General features: G+C 49.1%; 1 pseudogene; it reads right to left on the reverse strand.

The window, feature by feature from the left end:
- Nucleotides 1-1573: 1573 nt before the first annotated feature.
- Nucleotides 1574-9035, reverse strand: LOC136496503 (probable leucine-rich repeat receptor-like protein kinase At5g63930; annotated as a pseudogene).
- Between the last annotated feature and the right edge of the window lie 969 nt (nt 9036-10004).

Here is a 10004-nt window from a genome sequence, read left to right on the forward strand (position 1 = left end):
CTGCATGCATTGTTCACTGAAAGTATTCCTATTTGAAGTAGAGAAACCACATAATACACATTGAGCTTTTTACATGTATGGCCCTGGAAAAAATGTATCTTCCTTGTATGTTCTCTTTTTTTTCCTTGAACTTACCTGTATGGCCTCAAAACGAAATTTCCTTTCTTCTATGGCTTTCCGTCCGTTTTTGCCACTTGATGGTGTTAAGTCAAGGGTAAAATAACCGTTTTACCCCTAGCAAAAAAATAAAATACAAAGCTTTGCTTGTCTGTTGTATATTTGGAGTAATATTAAGCAAATAAATTCACATATAACATTACATAATAGGACACATAATCAAGTACACAAATATATTGCAATAAAGTGAGCTTATCCAATGCATAAAAAATTTCACAAATGCATATAGCCATAGGTTGAAACAAAAAATTGTTCACAAATCCACCATATTTTCAGTCTCACATAAATAAGGTCACACAAAAGTGCGAATTCAAACATACATTGGTCTCACATACAACGAGCGAGCAGGTGTTTGTTTTAGCTCTTCAGCAGAAACGCTACAAAAGGGCGGTGAAGAATTCAACAATTGAGTCACTTGGCAGTTTATACTGTTTACAAAGATTTGTTCAGCAGGTTTTCCAGCCAACTCTTTCAACGATTGGACTACAGAATCCCTCAATATTTGATTTGATCCCAGCGTTACAGTTGTGGAAATTGAAGGATTTGAAGTTGCCAAGCTCCTTGAAGCATCCTCTTCACGAGATTCAACAATGCTCCCTTGCTTTGAGGAATCTCTTCAAAGTTGCTCCCAATCAGCCAATGACTTCAAAATACTCACCGAGCACTGCAATAAAAATCTTCATGTCAAACTAACAATAAATAAGAAATTATAAAGGAGGCTCGAGTAACCTAAATCATAGCAACCTGGAGAGACGAGCCTTTTAAAAAAAAACTGTTTGGGATGACGCAATGGAGTTAGTATCAGCAATTTGAGATCCTTGTGCTATTCTTGAGAGTGCACTAATCTGGTAGGAGACATATTATCAATCAGATGTGTTACAAGCCAAAGAAAAAAAGACTAAGAAATTCAGAAGCTATGCTTTGTGGATATTTGAAAAAAACATATGATTATCATGCGTTCTAAAAGATTTGGTCCCTCAAGATCAGTCATAGTTCACAAACACATTTGCTGGGTGCGGGAGGGGCCGCTCGCTGCGGACTGGCCGTGGGAGGGGCTGCCTGGTGGCTCGTCGGGCTTGCCACTGGAGGGGCCAGCCGCTGCGCACAAGACGGGGGAGGGGCCGCCTGATGGGGCGCCGGCCTGGCCGCACCGGACCTGCCCTGGCCACGCTCGCGCTATCAGTCGGATGGCGGCACCTCCTCCACGAGGAGCTCGTCGGTCGGTGATGGGAGAGAGGCTGGCCGGCCCTAGATCCGGCAGATCCGATGGCAGAAGGGCCGCCGCCGGTGGCGTCCATCTCCCTATATACACGGCGGCGGTGTTTTTTCTCGAACCCGCTCGATCCTAGTCGGTTGCGGCGGAAAGGAACTAGAGGATACGAAGGAAGAAAGTAGAAGGGCATTTCAGTCATTTTGCATGTCATCCAGTGGGGAAACTAACGGTACACCCTAACAAATACGACGGAAAGGCCATATAAAGAAGATACATTTGTTTTGAGGCCATACAAGGAAGTTCGAAAAAAAATAGATCATAAAAGGAAAAGGAAGAGGCATTTTTTCTAGGACCACGTAGGTAAAAAGCTTATACACATTTGTTTGGGATGGTAAGCAGCTGAGTTGATGCCCTTTTCGAATCTCTCACAGGTTTCATCGGTTGCCTTCAGATTTCCCGCGCATACTTTATTGCAGGTTCCACGGCTACACGTGTTACAAATCTCTTGCCCATGGACGTCTCAAGTCTCAACGCATCTCAGGAACCCTTCCAGGCTCTGCGCCGCCGACCCGCCGGGCGCTTCCCACGCGGCGTCCATGGCGCGCGCGATCGCCGCCGCCTTCCTGCTCATCTCATCGCCCTTCGGCGTCTCCCCCATCACCGCCCGCACGGCCTCGGCCACCGCCCCGCTCTCCACCGCGGAGCTCTCCAGGTTCCCGCGCGCCACCTCCACGCAGACGCCCCACTCGACCGCGAGCATTGCGTTGAAGAACTGCTCGGCGCCCAGCGGCCACCCGATGAGCGGCACGCCGCGGGACAGGCTCTCGAGGACGGAGTTCCACCCGCAGTGGCTCAGGAACGCGCCCGTGGACGGGTGCGACAGGATCCGCATCTGCGGCGCCCACCCGCGCACCAGCAGCCCCGTGTTCGCCTTCGCCCTCGCCGTTCGCTCCTCGAAGCCGGCCGGGAGCCACTCGGGCCTGAACACGTCCTTCGCGTCGAACCCCAGCGGCGGGCGGAGCGCCCACAGGAAGGGGCGACCGCTCGCCTCCAGCCCCAGCGCGAGCTCCGTCATCTGATCCGCGCTGATGCTGTTCTGCGATCCGAATGATATGTACAGCACCGAGCGCGGCGGGTGCGTGTCCAGCCACCGGATGATGCTGGTGTCGTCGTCCCGCGAGTCCGACAACGGGGTCGTCGGCGCTGCGAGGACTGGCCCGATTGGCCATGGCTGGACGCCGAAGCTCCGTCGGAGCATGTCGAGGCCGGAGGGTTCCAGTTCCTGGACGGTGTTGACGAGGAGAGCATCGGTCTCTCGGCAGAAGGCGATGACGCGCCGGAAGAAGGCCGTCCAGGGGTCCTCCCCCGTGGCGACGAGCATGAACCTCGGGATCTGCGTGCGGTGGAGAACGACGTCTGGGAAATCCGGCAGCGGGAACTCGTCGGCGGCCGTGACGGCATGCGGGAGGTGCTCCCACACGGAGAAGAACACGGCGTTGCCGAACGCGCCGCCGGGGAGGAACACGGCGTGGGACGCGCCCCGCGCGCGCGCGACTTCGGCCGTCCACCCGAAGAAGGCGTCGGCGACGATGCAGACTGGGGAACCGATGCCGGAGACGAACTTCTCGAACGCGGGGCGGAGCGACTCGGAGGCCCTGAAGAAGGTGATGAACTGATGGACCTGGATGTCGGAGAGGGAGTCGGCGCCCGGGGGCAGGCCGTGGTCGGCGGGGGCGAACGGGAGCGCGTGGAGGCGCACGGGTGGGGAGGCCGGCGGGAGCGTGAGGGGGCCCAGGAGGCGCGGGGTGGAGACGAGCGTGACGTCGAGCCCTGGGCGGAGCGCGCGGAGGAGGCCAGCCAAGCGGAGGAAGGCAGGGACGTGGCCGTGAGCGAGGAAGGGAAAGAGGACGACGTGTGGGCTCCCTTTCGCCTCCGCCGCCGCCATGGCGATTGATGCGGGCAAGAAGCTGCTGGCCAAGTGGGTGGGTGGGTGGAGTTGGTTCTACTGCGGAGGGCGCCGCCCGCCGGGGAGCGATGTAGCTTGTGCTCTGACGCTGCGACAACACGCTGATCTGTTGGAGAGGCAGCGTCCGTTTGGTGGGGGCGACTTTTTTTTTTGGTATAATATGGCCATGCCAAGAGAAAAAGGCGACTCAACAACAACGAGCAGAGGCTACAGGTTAACAGCTACAAAGAGTGATCGCATATGATCGATGATTACATATGATCTGCACTGCAGTTCATGTTGGAGCAGATTACAGAGCTAGCTGCCTGGCTGGTGTTACTAGCATACTTGTAACTTGAGTAAGAATGCACCGAGGCATAGAATTAACTGAACAATGAACATCAGAGTCCAGAGTAAGAGCAACCCTTTCCGAGACAACGGCAGCAGTAAGACGTCACGTGCCTCAAATGCTTCATGTTAGTCTGAAACCTTTCTGAGAGACAACGGCATACAATATGACACTGTATGAAACTATGAACCACTATCATTTACCTCCCTACAAAATGCTGACACAAATAATGAATGCAGACTACAAGAACCCTACTATCGATACTAGGAAAAGGAAGGAAAAAAATGTGTATTACCTTTGACTAATGGAACATATTATAAATACATCATGAGTTATCCTTCTTTGAAGAATCAGCAGAGGCAGGTGAGGATGCAGAGCTCACCCTCGTCCTATCTTTAGACTCGCTTAACATAACTACAACATGCCGCATTGGTGGTCTCTCATATGGAGACAAGCTAGTACATACCAAAGCAATTTTCAAGACCTCAATCATATGATCGACGACACTTTGGTCTTGTAAATCCAAATTTTGATCAAGGATCCCTGGACCCAAAGAATTGTCCCTGATGTAGTTCTTTACCCATGTTACCAGATCGCCTCCCAGTTCTAAGGGTTGCACAGGGGCACGCCCAGTTAGCAGCTCCAGCAGCACGACGCCATAGCTATATATATCACATTTTTCAGTAACCTTCATGGTATAAGCATATTCTGTAAAAAAAAGAAGAGGACTAGGTTAGTACTTCACATTAGACATCAGCGTGTAGTTACTAGCACAAAACCGAAAAGACTTGACCAGCAAATGGATGTTTGTGGGCTTGTGGCACAAGGGTGGAACAGCAAGTAGATATGAATAATATTCAGCTCGCATTTCAGGATATCAAATCTTGAATAAACATTGAAAATCACCAAAACATGGAAACCCCCACGGCAACATATCACTATGGTTCGAGGAATAATCGCCTAGTTGGTTTTAATATAAAATCTAAATGGCAGCATAAGCTTAAAGTTTCTTTGCTACCCTTTTTGGTGGGAAAACCTACATGATCATATTTCTTGCAAAGTAATGCCCAATGAAGAACAACTCTATGAGCAAACAAAACACTACCATAAATTAGATATTGGCCTGAGTAAATTATATATGCAACACCCCACCTAGTAGCCCTAGGTTTGACCGATAGCTTCAAGTAAAGAGCATAAGATATAGATCAGTAGTGAACACACAACAGAAGTTCAAAGAACCGGATATCAAGTAAACTTGAGACTCACCTGGCGCTATATAGCCGTATGAACCTGCAATTGCAGACATTGACTTTGAGTATGGCATGTCGATCACCTTTGCTAACCCAAAATCACCAACATGGGCTTCAAAGTTCTCATCAAGTAATATGTTATTAGATTTGATATCACGGTGGATGATACGAGGCTTGCAGTCATGATGCAGGTATGAAAGCCCTTCAGCCGCTCCAAGGGCTATCATGAAGCGTGTCTCCCAATCAAGTGAAGAAGATGATTGTCCATGAAGTAGCTCACCAAGACTGCCTCTTGACATGTATTCATAGAGTAGAAGGTTGGAACCCTGGTGGTATATAAAACCGTAAAGCTTCACAATATTACGATGTCTTATCTTTCCAAGAGTCAGGATCTCTGCACGGAAGCTGTTGTCTGTGTTGCTCCCTTCCCTGTTAGAAGCAAGTTTCTTGACTGCAATTGTCTGTCCAGCCTTCAGGATGGCTCTGTATACTGTCCCACAAGCACCCCTTCCGATCACACCTCTCTCATCAAAGTTATTTGTAGCGGTGAGCAATTCCTGAAATGTATATGCATCCTTAGCAGAAACATGCATATTAGAACCAGCTGGAAAAAGTTGCTTATCTTGCAAGGGGGCTACTGCCTCCATTGGTTTTCTGATATGGTGCACAATTATTGCAATAAGAATAAGTGAAATCCCTCCAATGACAGCAGCAACAATTGCTATGATCTTGCCTAAAGGGGGACTGACTGAATTGGATGACTGGGAACTAGAGGATGACCGGGGTCCACATCTACCAAGTTGCCCACCACATAATCCTTTATTTCCAATAAAACAGGTCACAGACATATTATAGAAAAGCGGTACTGGCGGGAGGGCACCAAAGAGATAATTGTAGGAGACGTTTAGCTCAAGCAAACTGGACAGATGAGCAAATGTAGTTGGGATTTCACCAGTCAGCTTGTTGTTATTAAGAAACAAACTTTCCAACAGTGCAAGGTTACCAAGCTCTGAAGGAATGTTGCCAGAGAGGTTGTTGTAGCTCAAATTCAGGGCGATCTGCAAGCTCGACAGCAAACCCAGCTCCTTTGGTATTTCACCAGATAACTGATTGCCACCAATCTGTAGTGCTGTTAAATGTGATAGTTTACCAAGAATGGGTGGTATCTGGCCAGTCAGCCTATTGTCAGCAAAAGATAGCAGCTCCAACTGTGGCAGCCTACCAACTTCATTTGGCAATGAACCTTCAAAGCTATTCTGGCTGAGATCAAGGCGTTGCAACACTGTACAATTGAAAATTTCTAGTGGTATGTTTCCTCCTAGTCTATTAGATGAGATATTGAAGACAACGAGTTTTGACAAATAACCAATTTCTCGAGGCAACTCTGATGTGAAATAATTATTTGTAAGGTCCAACCTTTGCAGAGACTTGCAACTGCCTATCTGAGGAGGAATAGGCCCACTAAATTTGTTTCGACCCAGCTCAACTGTTGTCAAATTTACCAGATTGCAGAGATCAGTGGGGAAGCTTCCTGTCAGACTGTTGTCACTGAGACGAAGCTGCACCAATGTTTTACAGTTAGTGATCCCACGAGGAATGTTCCCTGTAAGCATGTTAGACCCCAAATTCAACAAAATAAGGTTTGATTGCCTGCAAAGATCTTTCGGTATCTGCCCTGTAATACTGTTGTTTGAGAAATCCACCACCCAAAGACGGCTGTAAATGCCAAACCTTGGAGGTATGTTGCCAGAAAGCAAATTGCTGAAGAGTTGCAATTGGATTAGACTTCTCATGTACTGAAATCCAGCTGGAATCGTGCCAGTGAGTGAATTGATCGATAAATCAAGTTTACTCAAGTTTTTCAACCCACACAACTCTGTAGGAATAGGGCCTGTAAGCTGGTTCTGGAAGAGGTAGAGTAAATTCAAGCCTGGAATGTTGCCCAGCTCCTTTGGTATCTCTCCAGTTAAGAAATTCTCTGAAAAGTCAATCTCTTTTGCAAGAGAAAGATTCCCAATGTTAGATGGAATTGTACCATTTAATGAATTCCTGTAAAGGTATAGCTTCTGAAGATTCGTAATTTTCACAATTGTTGCAGGTATGGGACCAACTAGATTATTGTCATAGAGGGCAATTGTGCTGAGACTTGTACAGTTTCCTATCTCTGGAGGAATAACACCAGAAAGCTGATTCCCCCATAGGATTAAGTCCGTCATCAAGACCAACCTCCCAATCTCTTTAGGTAATGGACCCTCTAACTTGTTTTGTGCAAGACCAAACACAGTAAAGTTCACACATTCACCTATCTCAACAGGAATGTTGCCTGATATAAGATTCTGACCCAACCGAATATTTTTCAGGTTCTTCAGCTTGCCAAGTGAATGAGGTAGTGAACCAGTGAGATTATTACTGTAACCTACCAATTCCTGAAGTGATGCCATATTTCCAATCTCATCAGGTATCGGACCATGGAGCTTGTTGTTGCACATATTAAAGGTGACCAACTTATCTAGCTTCCCGAGCTCAGGGGGGATTATACCACCAAAACTGTTGTTGTACAAGTTAAGCACCTCCAATTTCGACAAGTTCCCAATCTCCGGAGGGATGTTACCATAGAACCCATTAAACGATAGATCAAGGAGGGTGAGCTCAGACAGGCCACCAATGCTAGGCGCAACTGTGCCTGACAGGTTCATGTTGCTGAGGTCGAGAGACACCACCGCCGGGATGGGCGCCGACGAGCAGTTGACGCCCCTCCAGGTGCATGGTGTTAGATCCCTCGCGTCCCAGTTGTCGAGGTGGTGGAGAGTGTCGTTCATCTGGCTCTTGAGCGCCAGGAGAAGCCAGCCTTCATGGTTCAAGCCCTGGGAGCCAGAGGCCAGCAGAAAGGCCAGCGCCACACCGAGCAGCAGAGCCCGATCCTCCATCCTTGATCAAAGATTCACAAATCAAGGGAACCTCTCGCTACGACCTTCTGGGCTCCCACATGTCCTTGGTCGGATGGCTTCCTGCAGAAGGCGCAAGCAGCTGTAAGAACACTGCAGGAGATAAATGCTTTATGAATTTTAAAGACTCTCATGGGCAGCAGCTGAACTAGTAATCATGTGACAACAAGGAAAGTAGCTTCGCATTGGCATTTATCAGACAAACTGACAAGAGCAAGTAACCAAATCAAGTAGTAAATCGGTAGCGACCAAGACAGAAAACCAGAGTATAAAAAGAACAATCACTCAACCAGTAATCACCTCCTAGAAATCGAGAAGCTCACGCTAAGAAGAAGCGCTCTCAGACAACTCTGAGCCGATTTGTCCGGCAGAAATGCTAACACAGCTCAACTCCTCCTCACTGGCCAAACAACACCAATCGCACCGTGTCCCCAGAACGAAGAAGAAGCACGCAGAGGCAGGGGAGCCAGAAGGAGAGAGAAGTAGAAGTCCCCCTCAAATCATGGGATACCCGGCCCGTCCGGGGGACCCAGGAGCACACCGCCGCGCACGTCCCCGAAGCAGATCTGCGAAAGGCGCGCGAGCTTTTTCACTCCCTCCCCCGCGCGAGCGGGCGAGCTCCGCACAGTGCTAGGGGCAGGGCACACCCCGCCCGACAAGTTAGCAAGGGGAACAGCGCAGAGCACCACCACCGCGGAGGGACACACTGGTAATGCTGACCCCGACTGTGCCAGGAGCTCAACTCACCCGCTGCCGCCGCCACTCCTGCCGTCCACCGCGTTGTCGTCCTCCACTGCCGCCGCCGCCGCTGCTTCCGCCGCGCGCAGGCTCGGACGGGCCCGTAGCCAGCCCGGGCACATCCACTGACGGGTAGGGAATGGGCGAGCGCGTACGACGCGGCCGGGGTCCGATGCGCGTCGTTGCAGGATGGGGGTAACGGGAGCGGGAGAGGGAGAGGGAGGAGGAGGATGGGCAGTGGTGGAGTACTGGGTGGACGAGCAAGAAGAAGAAGGAAAGGAATTGGAAGCTGGGAATGGCAGGCAAGCACGCTGTCAAGCTCTCGCTCGCTGCGATGGAGGCCGTAGCAATCGCGGGCCGTCCCTCTCTCCCTCGATCTAGCCTCCTTTCCTCCTCTCCCTCTCTCTTTCTCCTCTTGCTTTCCCTGCCCTTGGTCCTAATCCGCCCGGCCCCGCCTTGCACTTTTGAGTTCCATGCCCTTGGTCTTTATTTTCTCCCATTTATTTTCGTACTCCGTATAATATACTGTACTAGTAGTACAAATTTTTGGCTGGATTCAGCATTTTTTGAAGGACGAAGAAACTGGATTCAGATTTTAGGTCCTCTTTAGACATTTTCCTGTTTCCTTATTTTTTTTCTTTATTAGTTAGTACAATGGATTTTTTTTTTCCGTGAAAATAAACTGATTCTACGGGTTGGACGGGTCAGCGTTGGTTCAGCAGATTGATTTGCGGCGTGTTGATCATCATCAGTCTATTCGGCTAGGGCTAAAACGATCGTATACGATCATAAATTATTACTGCTCATTAATTGATGTGAGAGAAAAAATACTATTCGAAATTTACTATCATTTACCACCGAACGAACAGTCTGCGTAGCTTCACGAGTGAGATCAGATCAGCTATTGCGTGCTGCTAGTGCTACCGCCTACCAGTAGACCACTAGACCGCGGGTGGCGGTACGTGACTGCACGGGTTTCAGTGTCGACAAAACGAACAAGGCGCCGGTTCGGAACGGAACGCGTGGTGTCCAGCGTGCACGTGGGTGCCTTCAAGTTTGACTGCAAAGTATTCAAATTTACCACAAGGACAAGTGCACAAAGTATTCAAATTTCGAAATGTGATCACGGATCAAGAACTCGAACCTGGGACAGGTTTCCATCAGAAGCAAAGGTACCTACCGATCACTACATCTATTTTAAATGCATGTCATTCAGGATATCGACATGGTTTATAAATTATAAGACAAGTTTTTGACACGTTTCAAATCTATCCTTTATATTAGTCACTAGGTAGCGTGCACATACATTGCTACGGGATAACTAACCACTTATACTAAAAACACACGGATCGCACGATAAGATAACAATACTGTTACATTAAATACC

The sequence above is a fragment of the Miscanthus floridulus genome, chromosome 12 (assembly GCF_019320115.1).
Source record: "Miscanthus floridulus cultivar M001 chromosome 12, ASM1932011v1, whole genome shotgun sequence".
In the NCBI taxonomy this organism is placed as follows: Eukaryota; Viridiplantae; Streptophyta; class Magnoliopsida; order Poales; family Poaceae; genus Miscanthus; species Miscanthus floridulus.